The following is a 16,061-nucleotide window of genomic DNA, read 5'->3' on the forward strand; positions in this document are numbered from 1 at the left end:
CATAAAAGCTTTTAACTCCCCGTGAATAATACTTTCCCATAAAAATCTGTCTTCCTGAGCACTATTTCTATAATTTCTATATCTATAATTTGGGTCCCTGTTGTTATTTTAAGATACAGTAAAAAGTGGTTTCAAAGAAATAGCTCTTACGAGCACATCTGCATGCCGAGACAGTTAGCTACCATCGTGTTTTCTCAGCAAAATCTCCTATTATCCATTTATCAATCACAGATTCAACTTACTTCCTGCTTGTCACTCCTGACTCCCTTCTGCTGTCTAATTTCCAGCAATTGTTCAAGGGCCAGATCTGGGAAACATGCTCTGCTTCCTCCAGGCCACACTGATCTCCCCACTTCTCTGGTTCATCCAGACTTAGGCTGAACCAGATAATTTAGCAGTTGACTATAAATGTGGAATTCTATTGCTCTCTAATAATTTTATAAAACTTAAAAGATGTAGCTTCAACTACATTATGATTTGGTACTTTAAAAACGTGACTTTGTATATATTAATCCATGTGGAAGGAAAGGAGAGAAAAGGGACAGGAGAGAGGAAATCATCAAATGCTTGTTGCTTGACTGATTATATTGAAGAATGTCTGGTAGGACATCTGGTAGTACAAGAGTTATGCCCAAAGAAAGAAATTCTTTTGATAAAATAACAGTGGATCCTGGAGAGATAATAATGTGATAGAGATTTTAAAAGTAAGACAGACCTCCAGAGTCAGAATCCATGAATTTGATTTCTGGCTACCCACCTTCCTAATGGAAGCTTTGTGCTTCCATTTCTTCCATCTTTATAAAGTCGGGAAAATAGCTGTACTTACTTCACAGGGTGTTTTGAAAATTAAATAAGCTGACATGTGGAAAGTACTTGGGTAGCATATGCCTATTACATAGTAAACATTCCCTAATGCTATTAGTATTATAATTTTGGCTTAGATTAATAGCAGTTCTCCTAGTGATATGGGCTTCACTTTCAGTTGTTTTTGTTATAGACAGATCAATTAAAGAATAAGAAACAAAAGGAAGGTAAGTTAGGTTTGTAGCTAGAAAGAAAAATGAGCAAGCCAGTAAGTTTTGAAATTAACACAAGAAATGCTTAAAGAATGAGCTGAAGGCATTAGAAAGAGAACCTTGGAAGGTGTGAGGGAACAAAAAGATTGATAAACAGTGTCCAGGGACTGTGTGAAAGGGAAGAGTCTGAGGAAATCATGATAGTTGACCTAGATTAAGCTAAGACAAACCAATTATCTCTTTCAAGCCAAACAGAGCTATGCTCTACCTCTGTATTGATGAACTGTACCAAATTCATTATTCATAACGAGGTTATGTTACAGTAACAAACGTCCTCCCAAATCTCAATGACTTAAAAAACAAAGGTTCATATCTCTTTCATACTACATGTCTACACTGGTCAGCCTCCCAGGACTGAAGAGGACTCTGCTCATCGCAATTACTCAGGAACTCAGGCTATCAGAAGAAGCTCCAATGCCTTCTGATACCACCACCTCAAACAATGCTTCGTTGTGCTCCACAGTCACCTAAAGCCTGCCATACAGAAGCAGCACGTTATCCTCGCTCACATTGCATTGGCCGTTGCAAGTCACATGCTAATTTCAAGGAGTTATATACTCAGGAGGAAAGAAGTAGAAATTTAGATGAGATTTAGAAAAGTCTAGCATTGGTAAAGTACAAACATTGTGCAGATTCGTCACACTCTGAATAGCTGAGTGGCAATATCATAATGTAGTATATAATATATAATACAGTATAATATAATATAATATAATATAATATAATATAATATGCCACTTTTATTGAGCACTAGCATATGCCAGGCACTGATAGCTTGGAGCTCAAGAAATGGTAGCTATATCATGGTCATAGTAGACATCATCATCAGTATTATTCTAATTCTAGGGACCATCCTGCAAAATAATATTATCTCCACACTCTAGATTTGAAAGAAAAAATATCTTGAGACTCAAAGAGATTAAGAAAGTTACTGAAGGGCATATAGACTACATGACATTGATCCCCTTTCTATCTCTCTAGTAGAGCATTCTATCTCCTCTAGAAATCTTTAGCAAGTCCCTAGCTTAACTTTCCAAAGATATTTCCCATCCATCCCCTGTTGCAACTCACAATTTGGCCAAACTACTCTCTTATTCTTCACAATGCCCTTTACGCTCCTGTTCACATTATTTCCTGCACTTGGAAAGACCTCTTCCTCATTTTCATACATCTAAGTTGTATCAATCCTTCAAAATTTGCTCAAAAAATTACTTCTTCCATGAAACTTTTCCCCATCCCCTCCAACAAAATTTTTTCCTGTCTTCTGAATTCTTTAATTCTTGATCGCTGCCTATATCAGCATCGGGTTTACATCTGACCTCTCCCATCTCACTGCAAGCTCCATAAAGGCAGGGTTTGCATCTGCATCTTCCGAATGTGTATGAATCTCACTACACAGACAGGTGTGTAGACTGTGCTATGGAACCTCATTATCATGAAATTACAACAGATCTGGTTCTGACACTTACCCCACTCTCATGGCCAGTCTGGTATGAAATTCATTAGGGGTTATTACTCATACCCATCCTCCCTAGAGCCCCATGAATGTCCCAGGTATGAGGAAAACATTCCGTGAGGTCTTTGGCCTCAGACCTCAGGAGTCACTGATGACATACACATAGTCTCTTAAAGTCCAACTCTTCCCAGAACAGGTGTCTGGGAGTCCTGAGTCTATCCTTATAGAAGGCAGACCAAGAAATCATACTCTTCCTGCCCCTGTCTCCAAGGAGCAACCAAGCTACTATCTCCTTACCAGGCTACTGAGGGGGAGATGACTATAGGGACCACAGGCCATGCCGACCTCCCTTTGTCTTGTTGAAATCACCTCCACTCTGTTGGACTGCTTTGCTCGCTCACCTCCCTCCCACCCCATTGCCAACATAATTCCCTTGCTCCTATTTTCAGAGTACAAAACTCAAAAAACAACACTGCAGGCAACTTCCACTGTCTGCTCTGCAACCAACCTTCTCTAAGGCACAGGAGGTCAAAACACTGTCTATTCCTTTGAATGCAGACAGAAGACTTAAAAATAAATTTCAATAAATTATCCAACTATACAAGCTAATGGAACGAGTGCTGATTTGTACGAAGGAGACGTTCTCCACTTGATTAAAGGCAGGGTGATGGGAAGATAATCCAGGAAATAAAACAGGATGATTCAATTAAATGAACCAGTGTGAAAGCTGTTACTACACTTACTAATGGAGCTGACAAAATTATCATGTGCAGTCCTGTGTGTGCAACAACACTGAGGACTGGCCTGTAGTTGCATAGGAAGCTAAAATGACAGAATCATACTTAATGGGCCCAATTAATAAAAATGAGTTCTGAAGGATTGTTTAAAAATACAACTGAAAGGGGATCCCTGGTGGCTCAGCGGTTTAGCACCTGCCTTGGGCTCAGGGCGTGATGCTGGAGACCCGAGATCGAGTCCCACATCAGGCTCCCTGCGTGGAGCCTGCTTCTCCCTCTGCCTGTGTCTCTGCCTCTCTCTCTCTCTCTCTCTCTCTCTCCCTCTCTCTCTCTCTTTCTCTCTCTCATGAATAAATAAAATCTTAAAAAAAATACAACTGAAATAAATAAATGTTGACAGTTGCTTCAGTTGACCTGTTTTATTTAGAATAAAACCTTTGACATACAGGCTCAAATGTATAATGTATTTGCCATTAGCCCTGCATGTCTGAAGATGTTCCATTTTGATATTTTCTTGGCTTGGAGTATATGGAGTTAAGGAGATATGTGAAACCCCTGGAGTTTTATATAAATTTATATATGTTTCTACAAGTGTTTATATGTGTGTGTGTGTGTGAGAGAGAGAGAGAGAAGAGTCTATGGAAACTGTCAGACTGTCACAGGGGTATATATAAAAGACAATGTCCAACATGCATTTTCCCCATTTTATAGGTAAGTTAGAAAAATAAATCAGAAAATTATCAAGTAACCTTAAAATTGACACATGATTTTAAGGCATTTCATTTAAGAGCCACCTATAATGATGCTGTGCCTTATTTTGCAACCTTTGTCCAAATGAGTATTCCAAATCACTGGAATTATAATATAAAAGGAAAAAAAGTACAGAATTCTAAGTAAGAGCTATAGCAATGTGAGAGATGGTGGCATAAAGAAGCCTTGAGCTCAAATGGATGTGAAGATCTCTGCAAGTCAAGGTCACTTCACTCCTATAAATAAGAGGAAATTCTTCAGAGATATAGGAGAATTCAAAGACCACGGGCTACTAGTAAGCTCACAAGTAAGTATGGTTGATAGAATAATCTCCAGTATCAGGAACAAAAATGAAAGGTTGACGAAATGTTGACACCTTATCACAGAAAGAAACTTGAAAGCTGGTGGTTAGATGGAGCCTATTCCTACTAAAGGAGCCACTTCAACCTCAATGGAAATGGTATAAAGTGGAAGCAGGCCTTAGCCCGTATGGCTCCCACTGCTTGCTTTCAAGGAGGCATGTAACTGCTTGGAGTCCCTGTCTTGGCAATGCCTAGAGCAGTGACCCTGTTTATTTTCTGCTGGGACACATATGATAAAGAATGGTAAAGTGTAAGCTTCTTGAGGACAATCTGAATAATAATATGACTGATTCATTATCTCACGGAATCCTCATAATAACCAAGGAGATGCCACTATTATACCATTTTACAGCTGAGAGTGAAGTGTCAGCCAATCGGCACAAGATCAAGTGCTAGAGATGTAATTTGAACTCAGCAGACTTTTCAGTGATGAAATTCCCTTCTCCTAAGAAACAGCATGAGTTTGGATATACAAATTTAGGAGTGTTCTCAAACTTCAATTCTCTCATGTTCTAGCAATTATTAGTAACCAGCACATGATGACACCAAGGTTGAGCAGATGGAGGCTGGTTGCTCCATGTAATAATGATTTCCAGTATTTGCTTCTAGGGAAGGACTCAGCAGAAATGATGCAACAGGATCTGTTGGTTCTCCATCACCAAGGTGGAGAAGAGGAGAAGGTTCTCCTCTTCTTCCAGAGTCACAGAATATAGCTGCCCACCTAAGTCTGCATTTCCCAGGCTCCCCTGCAGCAGTGGCCACAAGACTAACTTTGTACTGGTGAAATACAAGCAGAGATATAATGTGCCACTTTCAGGCCCGGTCCTTGAAACCCTACATGTAGTCTCCCCCATGCCACCACCTCAGTTGAAAGACCCAAGCTCAAGGAATTAAAGAAGACAAGGCCTTCTGGCCTTGCTACTTTCAGAACTTACCAGATATGCAGAACCTAGAGCCCTATTCCAGAGTCAGAAATTGCATTAACAAGCATTGATCCATTTGCATGTTGAAATTTGAGGAACACTGAACTAGGGAGGGAATCAGAGAAACCAGATGAAAAGTAGTACATGGACTCCTCAGAATTATCTCTGGAATGTAGCTGCCCAGCAGCCTCGCACATCCACCTTGGACCATTTCATGAGAGAAAAACCAACTTCTACTTTTTTTAAGCCACTAAATTATTTCTCTCTGAGAGCAGCCTAGCCTTACCCTGACTAACAAAGGGAAGAAATACCCTACTAGACGAGTTTCTCCTTTGGAAATCAGAGTGAAAATTTTTTGCTTGTTTGTTTGTTTTTAAGCAGTGAAAACCATTGAGAGTATAAGAACAAATGTCAAAGAGATCTCAGTCCTTTATTTCTGATAATGCCTATGAAGGACATCATTACAAGTGTATCTTTTATCATACAACTCAGATGTCAGGCAGAGTTTCTTACCCCTTTTAGGTCTTGTTAAGATTTACTTGAGCCACAATTCTAAGACTTAATGGAAGCCTAGAACTATCTCTTTAGCTTTTGCAAATTCTAGGGATTTCTTTTCCCCATTATTCTTAGCCAACGTGCACCTGCATTACTGCAGACTGCCTTGACTTCACCCCACATCAGTGTAGATGAGAAGCCTAGATCTTCCCCTGATTGTCAATTAAAAAAAAAAAAAAACACCCTTTAGAAACACTATTAAAAATGTGGGACATTACACAAAAATGTCCTATACGACCTTACTCATCTCTCTGGATTCTCCTCATATTTTCTCCCCACTTCCTCCCTTACCTTCCCCTGGTAAATATTTTACTACCCAGACACAACTAGACTAGAGAATATAATGAAGTAGTCAGTACCTATACCCAGAATCATTGTGAGGGCATGGGCTCCAGACGTAGATCGATATAAATATGTTTAGTCAGCAACTTAAGCCCCTCAATAACCATCACCATTGTAATATGAGCTTTCCAAAACACTGAACAATTCAAATTCCACAACAAGACAAAATGCAACCTTTTGTCCATTTACACAACAGTTGCGCTCCTGGAAAAGTCAGTGTCCATTAAAAGCATGCAAGAATACTTCATGTTCATAGCATAATGAAGTTACGTTCCAGGTTCAGATCACCGTAACCAGATTTTTAACCTATGTGAATGACTGGTGGGGCATTTGAAGGACTCATGGGTTGGGGACCAATTTATTGATGAACACCACTGCCCCATGCATTGCAGGATGTCTGACATCCTTGGCTCTGTGCCATTTTCATTGTGAAGTCCAAAAATTATGTCCCAACAAAGTTGTGAAATACTGTTTTGGACAATATCACTGCTGTTGAGAATCATTAATATAAAGTTGTTGGGATGTAAACCAGCAAAGCTAGCCCGTTGTGTGTGTGTGTGTGCATGTGTGTGTGTGTGTTAGGGAAGGAAGAGGATAAATGGAAGGATGTGGAAAACAGCAAAGAGGAACTGTGAATTTCACAATATTTCTGAGGTCTATTTCTAAAAACAAAAAGGTCGAGAATGCTTATAAAAAGCGCAAGGCTTTGACAAACTCGATCCCCTATCAATATCCAGATTTAGTTAGCAAAATACTTTAAAAAATAAAGGAAAGATATTTGCTCCACCAGCCTCTTCAACTGCACCAAAGGGGGAAGTTACCCTTTGACCTCTTCAGCCATTTACTAATGACCTGCAGCATGAGATTGGATGGCTTTTCTCATTAGTGCATGACTACATTGCAAATGTTATTGCCAGCCAGCCGATTATAAAAGCATAAAGAGAAAGTAATTAGCACAATCATTTTACATAGAGTAAATTTTAGTGCAGCCAGTTTGTCAGAGATGCAATTTCATGGGATCACAGCCATGCATTAATGGAGTTATGGGAAACTGTTAATTTGTTATTTGAAATGAAGTCCTTATCTTTGGCCAGTTAGCTCAGTTAGTTAGTGCCTGGTGCTAAGGAGGCCAAGGGCATGGGTTTGCCTCCTGTGCTCTCCAGTTTGACTTTGTGATGTTGCACAACTGCTGACTGGCACTCCCTACCAGCCAATTCATGTGGGAGGCTGTTCATTCCAAGCAGAATAATTTCCAGGGTTCCATGAGCATAGATGACTCAGGAAAATTTGCTGGGAGAATTTAAATTCAAAGTGCATGTATTTAAAAAAATATTAGGGCTCCTTGTGGTAATGGAACTGTTCAGAATCTTGGCTGTGGTGGTAGATAGACCAACCTACTCATGTGATAAAATTCCATAGAACTAAATACACACACATGCATACACACATGCACAAACATACACACAAGAGTACAAATAACACTGGGAGCTCTGAATAAGATTATAGGATTATATAAAAGTCAATACCTTAGTTGTGATATTGTACTAAAGTTTAATGTGTTTGTTTTTTAAAAATGTTACATTAAAAGGAAACTGAATAAAGGGTACAGGGGTCTCTACATTATTTCTTACTGCTGCATGGGACTTTACAATTATACCAATGAAATATTTTTCTTACTCAACCATTAGAAACAATGAATACCTACCATTTGCTTCAACATGGATAGAACTGGAGGGTATTCTGCTGAGTGAAGTAAGTCAATCAGAGAAGGACAAACATTATATGGTCTCATTCATATAGGGAATATAAAAAATAGTGAAAGGGATTATAGGGGAAAGGAGAGAAAATGAGTGGCAAATATCAGAGAGGGTGACAAAACATGAGAGACTCCTAACTCTGGGAAACGAACAAGGGGTAGTGGAAGGGGAGGTGGGCAGGGGGATGGGGTGACTGGGTGATGGGCACTGAGGGGGGCACTTGATGGGATGAGCGGTAGGTGTTATACTATTTGTTGGCAAATCGAACTCCAGTAAAAAAAAATTTTTAAATGCATATGTTTGATGATGGCCAGATAGGATAAGCCTTGTATTCCCAAGATAATTCTTAATTCATCAAGACTTCATAGTTCCCAAATACTACATCTTGGTGCCCTAGGAACACAGTTTCTCTGATTTTAGAACCAGTCATTTGTTCTGTTTCAAAAAAAAATGGAGGCTAGACATTCATATTTGCCATTTTCTAATCCCATCATTTTGATTCATATTAGATATTGTCATAGTCTCATGTATGAATTGATGGAGAAATTCTAGTAGATTTTCATGCAAAGAAACTATCATTTTTTAAGTGTCTTTTAAATATCAGACATCCCAAATTCATAATCATATCAAATTCCCACCTAAATATAGAGCTACTTATCAATGGAATCTTATGAAATAGCCAAACAAAATTTATCTGAGGACCATATTTAGGCTACAGGTTTTTCATCTCTTATAAATAATTACAGATGAGATTTGGGAGCACTTTGGAATAGGTTATAAAAGGACCCTATGGAGTTCCATTCTTAGAGAACTCTCAGAGGAAAACCAACAACCACATGTCTTAGATGGTTTAGATTCTCATCTAAGTCTGTGCCATAAGCTCCTCTTTGAAAAAAGAACACCAATTGTGTTAAGAAAATGCTTCATTCCATCCCTATTTTTCTACCTCTAGAGTGAGTTGAGTAGTGTCCTCCCATTATTCATTTCTTCCCATAATCTCAGAATCTTATCTTTTTTGGAAATATGGTGTTATCAGATGTAAGTACTTAAGATGCATCATACTAGATAGAGTATTCAATGACTGGTGTTCTAAATTCAATGACTGGTGTTCTTATAAGAAGAGGAGATGACATAGAGACACATACAGGAAAGAAGCCCATATAACAACAGAAGCAAAGATTCAAGTGATGTAGCTACAGGCCAAAGAATACCAAAAACTGCCAGAAAGCACAAGAAGCTAGGAGAAAACCATCAGACAGATTTCCTCCTCAGAGACTCCAGAAGGAACCAAAAATGGCAACCCCTTGATTTTGAACTTACAGCCTCTTGAATTGTGAGAAAATAAATTTATGTTTTTTTCTAGCCACCTAGTTTGTAGTAATTTGTTATGGCAGCCCCAGGAAATGAATAAAACCTTCCATCCAAGAAAGTTGAAAGCTTTGAGAAGCTTTGAAATACTTCTCAAATTTATTTAATTAATTTATTAATTTATTTGATCTGGAAACATTTTTCCTTGATTTAACACCTATTAGCCTTTCAAGGAAAATATTCTAAAACTGCTATTTTAGACCATTTCAAATTTCAATGTGTATATAAGTCACTTGAAGATTTTATTAAAATGAAGATTATGATTTAGCAAGTCTGAAGTGGGACCTGAGATTCGGCACTTCGAGCAAGCTCCCAGGTGATGCTGATGCTGCTGACCCTTGAACCAGCTTGGAGTGCAGCTTCATACACTAGGAGGCAGGGAGCTAGAGTGGATAATCTTCCAGCATCTTTTCCAATTCAAAGGACAATGACCTACTGCTCCATGAGGCTTCTTAACTAATAAAATGTTCCAGCAGAAGAAAACAAAACAAACACACAAACAAAAGGACAATGACCTAACCATCTATGGTGGCTTGATTCTTCTTCCTAGCAGTTGACTTAACCTGTATTAAAGAACTTTGTAGTGCCTCTTCCCACAGTGGGTGGAGAAACTTCCCTAATCACTGATCTCAATCGAACTATGCTACTTGCTTTGAGCCATGAAATATCTATGGATGAAGAACATGCCCCATGAATGTTAGCTGATGAAGATCCTATGCCCCTTCAGACAGGGCCCCAGAATTAAGATATGGGGAGAAGAAGTGACTGAGCCAGAAGCCTTGGAATCCAGCCTGGCTTAGCCAAGCCCAGTCTAAATCAGCCAAACCACAGGCCTCCCATAGACTTATGAAAGAGAAATAAATGTTTGCTGCTGAAAGCTACTGAGATTTTTTAGATTGCTGGTTATATAGAAAAACTGAAAAATACACCATCTTGGTCTTCTATTCATCTATCTTTTAAATACGGATGCAAATATTTATCAATAACCTAAAAGGCATTTATTGACTGCCAACCAACTACCCAGTACAAGGAGGGAGAAGATGTGATTCTTATTCAGAGAATTGACAGTCTAGCATAGTGAAAAAGTGGCTTACAACTAAAAGAATAAATTACAATGTAAGATCATAGAAGATTAAGAGTAATAGAAGTTTGGTGTAGCCTAAGTAGGCTGGAGTTATCAGAGAAGACTATGGTTGGGCCTTGGATAGGTAAGGAGAAACAGAAAAGCCATTTTGAGGAGAGGAAGATGTCCCCTGGAGAAAAGGCTCTAATAGAGTAAAATGCTATAAGCTAACAAAGTATTGATTGCAAAATTCAAACCACCTTTTCTGACCATTATGGGAAAGCTCACATACATTATTACACTGTGGAAGGCCATTTGTGACCATTTGGAGGAGAAAGAATATTCTACTTGTACATTATTCACTCCTGGCACAGAAACAGTCGGGGGCACAATGAGGAACCGCCAGTGGCCAGTTTTCAGTAGCCGTGACAAAGCAAAGGCAGTGAAGCCAGTGGCTGCAGGCAGGACTCCATGTGCATTATTTGCCCAGTGGAACTGACAGAGGCTGAGAAATATTGGAGCAGGAAAAAAAGTGTTTTGTACCAAATTACTTTTTATTCCTCTCTTAATAAAAATTTCCTGGTTTGTCTTCAGTTATCATGACTAAATTCATGATTCATAGTTCATAAATATATGCATAGAGCAATTCTTCTGATGATGTGCTGGGAATTAGGGGAAGTTAAGAAGAGGGAAGAGTGAGTCTGCACAATGACTAATATCCAACCCCAGGGGTCTGCTCCCCTGCAGGACTACAACAGTCCATGGTTATACCAGAATTCAGTGGCATCCATTAAAAAAAAAAAAGGTATAATGATTTCAAAGATAGATCCTATAGGGGCTCTTGGGTAGCTCATTTGGGTAAGTACCAACTCTGGGTTTCAGCTCTGATCATGATCTCAGGTTCATGAAATCGGCCCCCGTATCAAGCCCCACACTGGACTCCACACTGAGCTTGGAGTCTGCTTGAGATTCTTTTCTCCTCCCTCCCCCTCTCCCTCCTCTACCCCATTCTTCACATGATCTCTTCTCTAAAATAAATAAATAAAATTTTAGTAACTAAATAAAGATAGATCTTATAAATGTTCTATTCCTACATATTCATTTTACAGGTTGGGAAACTGAGGCCCAAAGAAACGAGATTTGTCAATTCAGTGTGGACCCAGAACAAGAATCTCAGATTCAGGACTGCCTTCCCATTGCTTTCCCATTTGCAGCAAGAGATCCCAGAAAGACATAGACATGTATATTCCTAGAAGTCCAGCCGTGGCAGGGAATCTGAAGTGCCTGCTCCCAGATGTATCTCTACTAAAGTATTTTGCAGGCAGCTCATCCTGGGGAAGAAGGAGCACAGGACACACAGGAGCCCAATCATGGTCAAAGGGAAGGAGAGTGTTTAAGTATAGGTGGGTCGATACTCCTCAGATTGCCCTCTGGCTTTAGATCAACTTCCCCTGGTCTCCACAACTAGACCAGAATCGTCAGAACCTAGAGAAAGAAGGTGGTAACCAATAAGGTCACAGCTAACATTTTTTGAGCACTTTACATGAATTATCTCACCAAAGCCCATTATACAGATAAGGAAACTCAAACTTAATAATGTTACATAATTTGCTTAGGGTCTTGATAAGCCATATGTGGTGAAGACAGAGTTTGAAGCTCAACTTTTGACCCCAGGATTCTTACTCATAACCTCTTCCATATTGCTCTACCACCGCAGCAATTGCTATGTTGCAGGCTAACACTTATTCATGCAAACTTGGCCATAAACTTCCTCCTCCCCACCACCTCACCCAAGAGAATTCTGTAATTGCCAAATCAACTCTTGTCCCATTCTTTCCTCTCAGAATAAAAGATTATCTTATCTTGTAGGATTTGAGAATGAACAAGCTTTGGTTTGATTGAAGGAGGAATAAAGGAAAGTACCAAGTTTTAGGATGAGCCACAAAATAAGGAGTATTAAAGAAAGGAGGAGGGACAGAGAAGGTAAGGGCAGATGGGTCTAGTAATAACAGTGAGTGATGAAGGAGAAGCCCCAGGCAGTATGAAATGCAAGAGAACTAAAGAGTGAGTATAAGAAGTGCTGCAGGGGATTAATGTTCTTCCATAGATAAAAGTGAAAAATGAAGTCCTTTCATATTATGGTATGGTTATTAAAGTGTACTTTGGTAAATGTGACACTATTCTAGACCTAAGTAACTCTTTGAATATGCCACAAATTTGAAACCAAAGTGCACAATTTCAATAGGGTTCACAGGAACACAAAGCATCATCATGCTGACACCTAGGGTGGGGGATAACTTTCGAGGAACACAACAGGCCTCATAGCAAAGGCCATCAATGCTGTAAAGGATAGAAGGGTCCACAGGGGACCCATCTGCAAGTTATAAACCTGCAAGTCCAACATCTAGAGCAAAAAAAAAAGGAGAAAATGGCAGAAAGTAAAAAGCCATAAAAAACACTACACCAAACACAAAGACAATGCCCTCTGGGTACTTCCCGAACTAGCTGGAAGATTTGAGGAATGTATTTGTAGCAGTTCTAACAAAGGCAGAGGCAAAGAAATGCTACTGGTTCTGTCTTCATGATCTTAATGTTTCCCTAGTTTGGGGATACCAGAGAAACCACGGATTTTACCCCCTATCTCCATTGAGAAGTTAGAAAAATAGAAACCAGAAATTGGTCCATACATTTCGACGGTATGCAGCAACTTCAAGGATGTATAGCAAGACAGATCTATCCATTAGAGAAATGGCGATTTCAGTCTGGGCCCTGAAATGGTGAGGGAGGCTCTGAGATGTAGAGTTAGGAGAAGACAGCAAAAACCATGCAGGCTATGAGGCAGCAGCAGGAGGAAAAAGGTCTACAGCGTCTGGGCCTTCAACATTCAGCTTCTCAGTTGCTTAGCAACCCCCTTGCATAGAGATAAGCAGTGAGTCTTTCAGAACTCAGTGAGCTCTTTGTTGTAAGTAACAAAATTGTATCTGACTCCCCAAAGAGTTACTTTGACTTTCAGAGGTGACAATCTCACCACCAGAGGCGGTCAGTCATCATGGTTTTATAGGGTTTGACCACAAGCTGCCCTGGGGGATTCAAAAGGAACAGGAGACTACTCCAATCAATCCCAAAGAGTTCACCACCTAGGCCACACATACTTCTATATGTAAGGTTATTGAAAAGAAATATCTCTACCTCTTTTTTTAAATACATCTACCTCTTAATGTATTTTTAATTAAGTGTTCTAAAAATGCACTGGATTATTTTATTCGTTTGTGTCCATATGCATTTTTTTGTCCATTTTAAGGTAAAGAAACTCAACTTATTTGCTCTTTGAAGAAGCACCTATTAGAAATGAAAAAGTATCGTCAGCTAGCATCCTGAGATTAGAGTGTAACAAATATTGTATGACCCAATCAGGCTATTATCCCCCTAGGTTACTGCTATGCAAAGATGTTCATTATTAATAAAAAAAATGTAATTAATTTAAGTATAAAGTACACAGCATTTGGAAGCAAAATAGCTGACACATCAGCCCCAACATTCCAAGACAAGGAGTTAAGGTAACTTGTAATAGGTTCAACCAAACTCTCCAACCAAGCTCTAGTGACAAGGAGGATTAACAAGGCTCTAGGAATAAAATTACTTTTAGATACAGGGAAGTCTAGAACGGATTCAAGGGATAGGGTCTCTATGGTGAGTTGGTTTCAGAACAGAACAAATAGATGTTACTATAAGAATCCCTAGTACCATGTCTTTGCCTTGGGAATATAACACTAAGGAGTACCACTGATTAGTGCTGGCACCTCTGGAATGATATCATCCAATCTCCACAGCTGCTGAGGCCCTCAGCCGTACACGTGTGGGCAGCAGAAAGTGATGGGCTTCAATTTAGGGTAAGAGGTATATGGGACTGACACTTGGGACAGTGTTTGCTCAAACCATCCCAGAGTTCTAGAAGAAAATCAAGGGAAGGATTCCATCCCAAACTAGAAACCTCAATAACTAATCTGACCTGGTGAATTTTGACTGGTTTTAATATAACCTAAAGAGTAGGGAGGGATATCACCAAGAGGAAGGAATAGGACACTCGAGCCCCTGTCCCCATAAAGAACAACACTTAGTTCCCATGAACAAATATAGCTCTGGGACATCTCAGGAGTCCAGTTAAGAAGCCATAAAAACTGTCATTTGCAATGACATGGAGGGAGCCTGAATGTATTATGCTAAGCAAAGTAAGTCAGTCAGAGAAAGACAAATATCAAATGATTTCACTCATGTGGAATTTAAGAAATTAAACATGAACCTAGGCGAATAAAAAGTGAGGGAGGCAAACAATTAAAAGACTCTCACCCATAGAGAGCAAACAGGGCTGCTCGAAGAGAGGTAGGCAGGGAGATAGATTAAATGGGTGATGGGGATTAAGGAGGGCACTTGTGATGAGCACTAGGTGCTCTATGTAATTGATAAACCACTAAATTCTATTCCTGAAACTAATAATACTCTATATGTTAACTAACTGGAATTTAAATAAAAACTTGGAAAAAAAAAAGCAACTTCAGCAACACAATGGAGAAAAAAAAAAAAAAACCTGAGAATAACTGGACAAAAGGAAGAAAGAAGACTTTTGTTTTGCTTTTGCTTTTTGTTTTGCCTGAATCATCTATCCTTCAGGTTAGCACTGCTCTGAGCACCAGAGAGCAGGAAAAAGAGAGCATGATGAGTGACCAGTTTCTTCAGTCTTTTAGGGCATTGCATATGGGACATACTTCAGTTCCACACCACACAGAGACTAGTATAGCAGAGACATCTGGAGAGAGGTAGGAACAAGGAAGGAGGGCAAAGACTACCAGTATCAGCCACATGGTGAGATCTAGTGTGTTCTCAGTTGTCTGCTTTGCGGATGACATCAGCTTTCACCACTGAGAAAAACAGGAACCAGCACAGTTGCCTTGGACTAAAGGCAAAAGCTTTCTCTGCTGAAGCACCCTCTCCAACCCCATCTCTTTTCCCCTGATAGAGCCGCATCAGCCACAAGGATACAGTACAGTCACCCTACCTAGAAGCCAGCCTGTTTCTCTGGCTACATGTTTACATAATGCCAGACCAGGCCCTGGCCACCAATCTCCATCATAATAGACATTGAAGAAGATACAAATAAATGGAAAGATATACCATATTTATAGATGGAAAGAATATTATTTAAATGTTCATTTTACCTAAAGTGATCTACAGAATCAATGTAATCCCTACTAAAATTCCAATGGCATTTTTCAAAATATATAAAAAACAATTCCAAAATTCATATGAAACCACAAAAGACACCAAACAGCTAAAACAACCTGGAGCCTAAAGAACAAAGGGAGAGACCTCATACTTCCAGATTTCAAATTATATTACAAAACTATAGTATGGTATTGATCTAACAGATCCATAGACCAATGGAACAGAATGGAGAGCCCAGAAATAAACTCATGCACATATAGTCAATTAATTTATGACAAAAGAGACAAGAATATACAATGGGAAAAAGATATTATCTTCCGTAAATGGTGATGGGAAAATTGGATATCTACATGCGAAAGAATGAAATCAGATCCCTATCTTATAAAATACCCCAAATCAACTCAAAATGGATTAAATAAAGACTTCAACATAAGACCTGAAACCACAAAACT

At 39.2% G+C, this 16,061-nt stretch overlaps 1 long non-coding RNA gene across 1 annotated transcript in view; it reads right to left on the bottom strand.

Annotated features, from left to right (window-relative positions):
• LOC140611892 (uncharacterized) overlaps window positions 1-13,284 on the bottom strand; it is a 55,162-nt gene extending 41,878 nt beyond the window's left edge. The window contains exon 1 of the long non-coding RNA XR_012013207.1: window positions 13,077-13,284. This is a non-coding gene — a long non-coding RNA (uncharacterized lncRNA). The remainder of the gene's footprint in view (window positions 1-13,076) is intronic.
• Between the last annotated feature and the right edge of the window lie 2,777 nt (window positions 13,285-16,061).

This window comes from Canis lupus, chromosome 20 (genome assembly GCF_048164855.1).
Source record: "Canis lupus baileyi chromosome 20, mCanLup2.hap1, whole genome shotgun sequence".
Taxonomy (NCBI): Eukaryota; Metazoa; Chordata; class Mammalia; order Carnivora; family Canidae; genus Canis; species Canis lupus.